Source organism: Sorex araneus, chromosome 5, assembly GCF_027595985.1.
Source record: "Sorex araneus isolate mSorAra2 chromosome 5, mSorAra2.pri, whole genome shotgun sequence".
NCBI lineage: Eukaryota > Metazoa > Chordata > Mammalia > Eulipotyphla > Soricidae > Sorex > Sorex araneus.
In genome coordinates, this window is record NC_073306.1 from 77,391,125 (window position 1) to 77,401,188 (window position 10,064).

The 10,064-nt window shown below is 37.6% G+C and overlaps 1 pseudogene; it reads right to left on the reverse strand.

The window, feature by feature from the left end:
• Positions 1–848: 848 nt before the first annotated feature.
• On the reverse strand, positions 849–922 carry LOC129405167 (U2 spliceosomal RNA; annotated as a pseudogene).
• Between the last annotated feature and the right edge of the window lie 9,142 nt (positions 923–10,064).

A 10,064-nucleotide genomic window follows, 5' to 3' on the forward strand; every position in this document is an offset into this window, starting at 1 on the left:
CCCCACATCCACGCCAACACTGGTTGTTCTTGTTCATTTGTATGAGTGCCAGTCTCCGTGGTATGAGATGATATCTCATTGTTGTTTTGATTTGCATCTCCCTGATGATTAGTGATATAGAGCATATTTTTTTGTTTTTTTGGGGGGTGACACCCAGAGATGCTCAGGGGTTACTCCTGGCTCCTCACTCAGGAATTATTCCTGGCAGTGCTTGGGGGACTATATAGGATGCCAGGGATTGAACTAAGGTCAGCCACGTGCAAGGCAAACGCTCTAGGTGCTATACTATCACTCTGGCCCAACATAGAGCATTTTTTCATGTGCCTTTTGGCGATTCAAATTTCTGCTTTGAGGAAGTTTCTATTCTTTTCTTCTCCCCATTTTTTGATAGGGTTGTGTGTTTTTTTCTTGTAAACTTATACCAGTGTCTTGTATATCTTTGATAATAACCCCTTATCCAATGGGTATTGGGTAAATAGTTTTTCCAGTTCCATGCACTATCTTTGTATCTTGGTCACTGTTTCTTTTGAGGTGCAGAAGCTTCTTAGATTAATGTAGTTCCTTTCATTAATCTTTGCTTCCATTTGCTTGGTCAGCAGTGTTTCATCTTTGAAGATGCCTTGAGTTTCAATATCATAAAAGATTTTGCCTATGTTTTCTTCTATGTACCTATGGATTTAGGTCTGATATTGAGGTCTTTAGTTCATTTTGATCTGATTTTTGTGTGTGGCGTTCAGTAGAGGTCAGAGTTAATTTTTTTTTTTACATGTGTCTGTCCAGTTTCCCAGCACCACTTGTTAAAGAGGTTTTCTTTACTCCACTTCATATTTCTTGCTCCCTTATCAAGGATAGGTTGATTTTATGTTTTAGGATCTGTTCCAGGATACTACACTTGATCTTAGCCAAAAGGCCAAGAAGCGATTTTTCCAGGATACTAAACTCTATTCCATTGGTCTTCAAGGCTGTCTCTGTTCCAATACCATGCTATTTTAAACTACTGCTTTGCAGTAGATTTTGGAGTTGGAGAAGTTGGTGCCTCCCATTTCCTTTTTCCTAAGGATTACTTTAGCCATTCATGGGGGTTTATTTTTCCATATGAATTTCAGGAGTGTTTGACCAATTTCTTTGAAAAATACCATGGGTATCCTTATAGGGACTTCATTGAGCCTGTATCATGTTTTGAGAAGTATTGCCATTTTTACAATGTTAATTCTCCCAATTCATGAACAGGTGATGTGTTTCCATTTCCTTGTGTCCTCTTTTATTTCTTGGAGTAGTGTTTTGTAGTTTTCTTTGTATAGGTCCTTTACCTCCTTTGTTAAGGTGATTCCGAGATACTTGATTTTCTGTGGCACAATTGTGAACACAATTGTTTTTTTAAATATAACTTTCTTCCTATTCATTATTTGTGTATAGGAAAGCCAAGGACTTTTGTGCATTGATTTTGTAACCTGCTACTCTACTATACAAATCTATTGTTTCTAGGATCCTTTTGGTAGAGACTTTAGGGCTCCCTAAGTGTAGTATCATTTCATCTGCAACTAGTAAGAGTTTTATTTCTTCCTTTTCAATCTTATGACCTTAATATCTTTTTCTTCCCTAACTTCTATGGTTAGTACTTCTATATTGAATAGAAGTGGCGGGAGTGGGCAACCTTGTCTTGTCCCTGATCTTAGAGGGAAGGTTTTTAGTATCTTACTTGATACTAAAATTGAGAATAATGCTTGCTGTGGGCTTGTGCTAGATAGCTTTGACTATATTGAGAAAAGTTCCTTTGAATCCCATTTTGTTGAGAGTTTTTATTATGAATGGGTGCTGAAGCTTTTTCTGCATCTATTATCTTTTCTTTTGTTGATATGGCATATTATGTTGATTGATTTGTGAATGTTAAACCATCCTTGCATCCCTGGGGTAAATCCTACTTGGTCATGGTGTAGATCTTTTAAATGCATAGCTGTATTCTACTGCTATTATTTTGTTGAGGATTTTTGTGTCTGTGATCATCAGGAGTATTGGTCTGAAATTTTCTTTTTTGGGGGAGTCCCTGCTTTGGGTATCAGGGTGATATTTGCCTCATAAAAACAGTTTGGGAGGGTTTCTGTTTCTTCAATTTCCTGGAAACGTTTGAGAAAGATTGGCAATAGGTCCTCTTTAAAGATTTGAAAGAATTCACTAGTGAATCCATCTGGGCCTGGGCTTTTGTTTAAGGGAATACTTTTGATTACCATTTCCATTTCCTTGATGGTGATAATCTGTTCAGGTATTCCAGATCTTCTTGGTTCAGCATTGGAAGGTTATAAGATTCCAGGAATTTATCCATTTCTTAAAGGTTCTCTCGTTCTGTGCTGTAAAGATTTTCAAAGTAATCTCTGATGATCTTATGGATTTCTGCAGTTTCTATTGCAATGTCGACCTTTCCACTTGTGATACGGTTTATTAGGTTCCTCTCTCTCTCTTTCTTTGTGAATCTCGCTAGTGGTTTTTCAATCTTATTTATTTTCTCAAAGAAACAGCTCTTGGTTTTGTTGACTTTTTAGATTTTTTGGGAGGATTCCAGCTCATCGATTTCTGCTCTAAGCTTTATTATTTCCTCCCTCCTGCCAGGTTTGGGCTCCTTTTGTTGGTCATCTTCCAAGATCTTACGCAGCTGTGAGGTTAAATTATTGATGTGGGCCCTTTCTTTTTTCTTGATGAACACTTGCAGAACTATAAACTTTCCTCTTAACACTGCTTTTGCTGTATCCCACAAATTCTGGTAGCTTGTGTCCTCATTCTCATTTGTTTCCAGGAATCTTTTGATTTCCTCTTTGATTTCCTTTCTAACCTGCTGGTTGGTCAGTACTGAGCTGTTTAATTTCCAGGTGTTTGATTTGATTCTTTGTTTCTTTGTGTGATTCATTTCTATTTTCAGTGTATCATGGTCTGAAAGTATAGTTGATGTAATCTCTATCCCCTTAACTTTATGTAAGTATGTTTTGTGGCCCAGCATGTGGTCTATCTTGGAGAATGTTCCATGTGCACTGAAGAAGAATGTTATTCAGCCTTTTGCAAATGAAAAGTCCTGTATATACATACTAACCCCCTCTCTTCCATTTCTTCCCTCAAATAAAGTATCTGTTTGCTGAGCTTTAGTCTGGTTGATCTATGGAGAGTGACAGTGGTGTTAAAGTCTCCAACTACTATTCTGTTACTATCAATGTCTTTCTACAAGTCTATTAGCAGTTGTTTCAAGTATTTTGGTGGCCCTGTGTTAGGTGCATGTATGTTTAGGAGTGTGAGTTCTTCCTGGTGTACTGATCCCTTGACTATTAAGAAATGGCCAGAGCACCCCGGACAGAGGCGGGTGAGAGGCCTCGCAGCTGAAAACCTCCAGAACACAACTGCAGCCACACTCAAGACTGTTGCCCACACACTCAGGCCGAGCCTCACGCATGAGCGAAGTCAACAAAACCAAGGTAATGCAGAACTTTGTGGCCTTGGACTCTAGGCTCAATGGAACCAGTAGCAAAGATCCTCTGCCCATTTGCCCCCAGTCTCCAGCGACCCAGGGGTCATGCCCATAAGCCACCTCCTAGCAGTGCCAGATAATCTCACCATCAACTACCATCCAGATCACATGGCTTTTGCTCCTGGAAGGGATCAACATGATGCCTGCCGTAGCCATGCCACCAGACTCCATGCCAGGCTGTTTCACTCAGGGCACCCCAGGAGGGGCTGATGAGAGCCCTGTCCACCCCAAGGGACCCAGCCCCAGCAGCCAAAAACCTCCACAACCCAACTATCTTCATGCTCAAGGCCATTCCCCACACGCTCAAGCTGAGCCTCAAATACAAGTGAACGTATGTGTGGACCAACACATCATAAGACACTCCCTACCCATTCCCCATTAGTACCACACCACATTTGATGGGGTTCAAATAGTAGGCAACAAATCATAGAAGGAAATATATATATGCATATGTACATAGTTTCAGATATATATACGAAAGTTCACATCATTCAACCTTTAACAACATGTTAGTGATATTCTAAAGAATGTCTTATAGGCCCCTGCCAAAATAGAACAATCTTCACTCTGTCTCCTCTATGGATTCTCTTTTTGTAGCATTTTCAGCGGTTTTCCATAATAGACAATACAAAATATATTATTTCAGTTGTGCTTTGGGACAGGGATTGGGGCTTGGGATCGAAACATCCCAAATTTGGTGGTAGGAAGGTGTAATGGTGTTGGGATTGGTGTTTCAATATTAAATGTAATTAAATATTGTGAACCACCTTATAAAATAAAAAAAATTTTTTTAAATTACCTTAACTGTCTATTATAAACTTCTTCAGCCTGAAGTCTATGTGGTCTGATAATAGTATGGCCACCCTGGCTTTTTTAAGGGCATTGTTTGCTGGAGAATTATTTTCCAACCGTTGACTTTGAGCCTGTGTTTGCTTTGATCATTCAAATGTGTTTCTTGTAGGCAGAATATTGGGTTAATTTTCTAATCTCCCCTGCCACTCTGTGCCTCTTGATTGGTCATTTAGTTCATTGACATTGAAAGAGATTATTGTGATGGGGATTTGTATTCTTGGTGAGGTGTTCATTTCATTGAGTTGTTGACTATATCCAACCACTGTCTTTGGCCAGAAGGGTTTCATCTAATAAGTCAGCTTTGAATCTTAGGGATGCTCCATTATAAGCTATTTTCTCTATTTTCTTCTTTGATCTTGCTGCTTTCAGTATTCTATATCTATGTTTTTTGTCATTCTGAGTAAGATATGTTTTGGGGGTATTCTTGTTTGAATTTTTTTTAGCTGGTACCCTTTGGGCCTCCTGGATTTGAGTACATGCATTCTTCAGCTCTGGGAACTTCTCAGCCATAATAGCTTTGACAGTTGCTTCTTAATCAGCATTTTTTTCCTGCCCCTCTGGGACGCCAATGATTTTTTATGTTGTTGCTCTTGATATCACCCCTATTTTCTCTTGTCATCTGTTGGTTTATTTTGAGGGTCTTTCCCATCTTCTGCTATATTCTGGAGATTCTCTGTATCTCATCTTGGAGCTCACTGATCCTGTCCTCAGCAGCTGTTACTCTGCTGGTGAGGTCTTCCAGTGAGTTTTTCACTTCACCTACCATGTTTTTCAGGTCTTTCATTTCTACTTGTATTTTCATTTGTATTTTCCTCAATTTTACTCTCATACCCTCCTGTATTTTATTGGCAGTGTGTCCCATGGTTTCTTTGAGCTCCTTATGCAAGGAGAGGGAATGACCCAAATCTAAGGCCATAGCTAGTTCCTCAAGTAATTTTAGGACAACAAGTTGTAAATACAAAGGATCTCAGGCTAAGTGAAAATTTCAAATGGTATTGCCAAAGATTTGGGCTCTGATACAGATTTCTATTTAACAGGAAAGCAGCAAGAACCTTGACCTCCCAATATAGATGTTAGATCCAGATGATGAGAAAAAAGAAAACTAACAAAGATAAAGTACCGAGAAAAACCCAGAGAAGAATAATAATTCTACTGTTGATAGCAATAAGCAGATATCAGCAGCAGAAAATGGTACAGCCAGAGTTGTAAGAATAGCTTACCCAATCACTCTGTGATTTTGAAGACTAGTTAGTATACTTAAAAGTATACCTAATATTTATGAGACTGTAAGATATATTGGGGTTTTATTGAGGGGAGTGACACTAGGAAAATTAAGAATGAAGGACCAATGGTGTGACTTAATGGTAGAGTAAGCACATACTCGCATGTGAAAACGACTCACAAGTATTTGCAGCTAACAATGGCTGAGTAGAGAAGTAGAAGTTGAAAAAAAAACACTGTATGAATAACTATGAAGATAAACTTCATAGGAATAAAGAGATTTTTTAAAAATCTGGTATGGGAAATGTTTAACATTCAGCCACGGAAAGTATAAATCTGGTAAATGTGACATAGTCACGTGGATATACCCCCAAATAGTTTATGAGTAATATAACAAATAGTAGTGAAAAGGTGAGTGGGAATTCAAGATTGGGGGCTATCTCTCATTAGTATCAGTAGAAGATGAAGAGTAAATGAAATGAGTGAGACATGTTGAGAGCCAAGGTTGATGTATGAGGGTGTCTTTTCCCTTGTTTCTACACATTAATTTTTTTCTTTTTGCTTTTTGGGTCACACCTGGCGATGCACAGGGGTTACTTCTGGCTCATGCACTTAGGAATTACTCCTGGCGGTGCTTGGGGGACCATATGGGATGCTGGGAATCAAACCCATACCAGCTGCATGCAAGGCAAATGCCCTACCTGCTGTGCTATCGCTCCAGCTCCTCTACACATTACTTTTGAATACGTAAGTCAAAAATAAATATGTAAGCCAAAAAATTTCCAGAATTTCTTTGAACTGACAATCCTATATTACCTATAGTCTGAGACACAAAACATCAGGAATACTTGGTTTGAATTTAAGCTTCAAGCTAAAATTAATTCAATCAAGAAATTTAAACATACAAAATAAGAATGGCTGAATGCCAGAAAGTTGCTCTCAGCTAGCATTATAAACTAAATCTAGTGTCAGTGACAATAAAATTTAGTTTTCCTAATAAATAAAATTGTCATTAAATAAATGGATAGCTTTCATACAATATTTCCCATTAAATCTGTTGGCATTATGCTTTTCAAAGAAGATCAATTCTAAAGTTTCTTCATTTTATAGTAGTAAGACAAATATAATGTCTTTTCAATACAGTGTTATTTAGTACACAGTAACACAAAAGCCAGTATGACTGTTTCAACTGACTAGCATGCATGTGAGCAAGCAAGCCCCTGCCAGCACCCCCACTATGACTCATACACCTGAACTAAAGAGTGCCATCTCAAGCGAACTTGTGTGCAAGCACTGCAATAAAGCAGTGCCAACCTCAGTGAGCATCATGGCTGAGTATGAGAGCATTATCGCAACCTAATGTGTGACCAGTGATATAAGCCCAACGAGAACCACAGCTAAAAACAATATGCAAGCACTGCACCACACCAGATGTGAGTGAAACCCCTAAACATTGCAACAACAGCAATGACAATGAAGGCAAGAGAGAATGGGGCAGGAGTAAAAAATAATAATATGAAGATGAAAGAGTAAGTTCTTCAATTAAATAAAGACATATATACATACACACAGATATATATGTCAGAAATATGTTATATTTGTATTTATATAAATATAATATGTTTTATGTAAAATATATTTTATATAAAATTTATAAAGCACTGTAGCACTGTCGTCCTGTTTTTCATAGATTTGCTCCAGTGGGCACCAGTAACGTCTCCATTGTGAGACTTGTTGTTATTGTTTTTGGCATATCGAATATGCCACGGGTAGCTTGCCAGGCTCTGCCATGCAGGCAGGATACTCTCGGTAGCTTGCCAGGCTCTCCGAGGGGAAATTATAATTTATTATTATAAAATAATAATATATAAATACATATGTCAGAAATTCCATTTCTGGTTCTGGAGAGATACTACAGTGGATAAGGATTTTGCCTTGCAAGAGTCTCCCAAGTACCATCAGGAGTAATTCCTGAGTGCAGAGCCATAAGTAACACCTGAACATCACCAAATGTGGTTCAAAACAAAACCAAAAAGGGAAGGAAGGAAGGAAGGAAGGAAGGAAGGAAGGAAGGAAGGAAGGAAGGAAGGAAGGAAGGAAGGAAGGAAGGAAGGAAGGAAGGAAGGAAGGGAGGGAGGGAGGGAGGGAGGGAAAAGGGAAGGAAGGAAGAGTGAAAGAAAAAGAGAGAGAAAGAAAGAAAGAAAGAAAGAAAGAAAGAAAGAAAGAAAGAAAGAAAGAAAGAAAGAAAGAAAGAGAGAGAGAGAGAGAAAGAAAAAGAGAAAGAAAGAGAGAAAGAAAGAGAGAAAGAAACAGAGAAAGAAAGAAAGAAAGAAAGAAAGAAAGAAAGAAAGAAAGAAAGAAAGAAAGAAAGAAAGAAAGAAAGAGGAAGAAAGAGAGAAAGAAAGAAAGAAAGAAAGAAAGAAAGAAAGAAAGAAAGAAAGAAAGAAAGAAAGAAAGAAAGAAAAAGAGAGAATGAGAGAGAAAAAAGAGAAAGAAAGAAAAAGAAAGAAAGAAAGAAAGAAAGAAAGAAAGAAAGAAAGAAAGAAAGAAAGAAAGAAAGAAAGAAAGAAAGAAAGAAAGAAAGAAAGAAAGAAAGAAAGAAAGAGAAAGAAAGAAAGAAAGAAGGAAGGAAGGAAAGAAAGAAAGAAAGAAAGAAAGAAAGAAAGAAAGAAAGAAAGAAAGAAAGAAAGAAAGAAAGAAAGAAAGAAAGAAAGAAAGAAAGAAAGAAAGAAAGAGAGAGAGAGGGAGGGAGGTAGGGAGGAAGGGAGGGAGGGAGGAAAGAAGGAAGGGAATATTACTCAGCTGTAATAGAAAACAAAGCATACCATTTTGCTACAACAGAGATGGAAATGGATGGAAATAAGTCAGAGGGAGAAAGACAAATACTGACTGATCTCATTTACATGTGAAATATAAAAAAGCAAAGCAAGGGAACAAAGTAAAATCAAACAATTCATTGGACACTGATAACAAAACTGAAGTTTCTATGGGGTCAGAGGGTGAGGAAAAGGATAGGAAAGAAGAGACCCAACAGGCCATAATGGAGGGATATTATCATTATGGCAGTGATTCAGTGTGGCAATATATATTTAGAAGACAGGTATGAAATAGTACTTCTAATATATATATTTCTATATATATATTTATATACAACCATATCTATGTAGTTTTATAAACCATCTCCACACAAAATAATTTTTCAGAACTGCAGGAGCTAGAGTGATAGTACAGAAGATAGGTAATTTGCCTTGCACCTGCCTAATCCAGGTTGAATCCTTGGCACCACATGATCCCCCATGCCTTACGAGTAATGATCACTGAGCCCAGAGCCAGGAGTAATCCCTTAGCACTACTGGGTGTGGCCCCAAAATGAAACAAAACAAGAGCTACATATTTTAGTATCAGAGGGTAGGGTGTTTGCCTTGCATGCAGCCGACCAGGGTTCGATTCCTTCGTCCCTCTCAGAGAGCGCGGCAAGCTACCGGGAGTATCCTGCCTGCACGGCAAAGCCTAGCAATCTACTCATGGCATATTCGATATTCCAAAAACAGTAACAAGAAGTCTCACGATGGAGACGTTACTGATGCCCACTCAAGCAAATCAATGAACAACGGGACAACAGTGCTACAATGCTACAGTGCTACAATAGTAAAATATATGATATCTAAAGAATATTTAGTATATAATATCTAAGCATATATTATATATCATTTAAAATGCAAAATAAATTGATGCTGCAGCTAAGGGATATGGCCCTTATTTTCTACATATTTTACGTTACCAATCCATTTCAAAATTTCTAAACAGGGGAGAGGGAAATGACAGCATATGAAAAACAGATTTGTCACTGACAAATTGACTACCATTTGTCTATAAGTTATTTCTATCAAAGAAACCACATCAATATCACAGCAAGAATTGAGGATATGTATATTTAGAAAATCCTAATTATCATACTTCAAATCTTTCCCAGGAATGTCTTACCTTTCATCCATGAACACTGCTTTAGGAAAAAGGGCCTTATGAACTGCACTCAGATAACAAATGAAATCCTTACTACTTTGAATTACCTTTACTTTTCATAAAAGTCTTTATAGCTTCTGGGCTCTTTTACCTCTCAAAGAAAAACAAATTAGTTTGGTGTATCATTATGGCTAAGGAATTCAAATTCATTCAGCATTTAAGTGAGGGGATGAGGCCCAAACTGAAATTAACTTGGCACAAGTAACACAGGTGCTAATGAAAAATGCAGAGTTCATTCAGAGTTGCAATTACTAGGGTTGTTAGTCTATACTATGAACAAAGGGGAGGAGAAAAACACTTTAGAAGGCTAATCATTTTTAAGGAAAATTCAAAAGTGAAATTTTGAGGAAATGTAAAATCTGTTAAATAATCAATAAATTGCAAAAACATATTTTCTTTATGTAGTCTGTTAAATAAACTTACACTAGGCCAAAACCAAGAAGTGGAAAATGAGAAAATC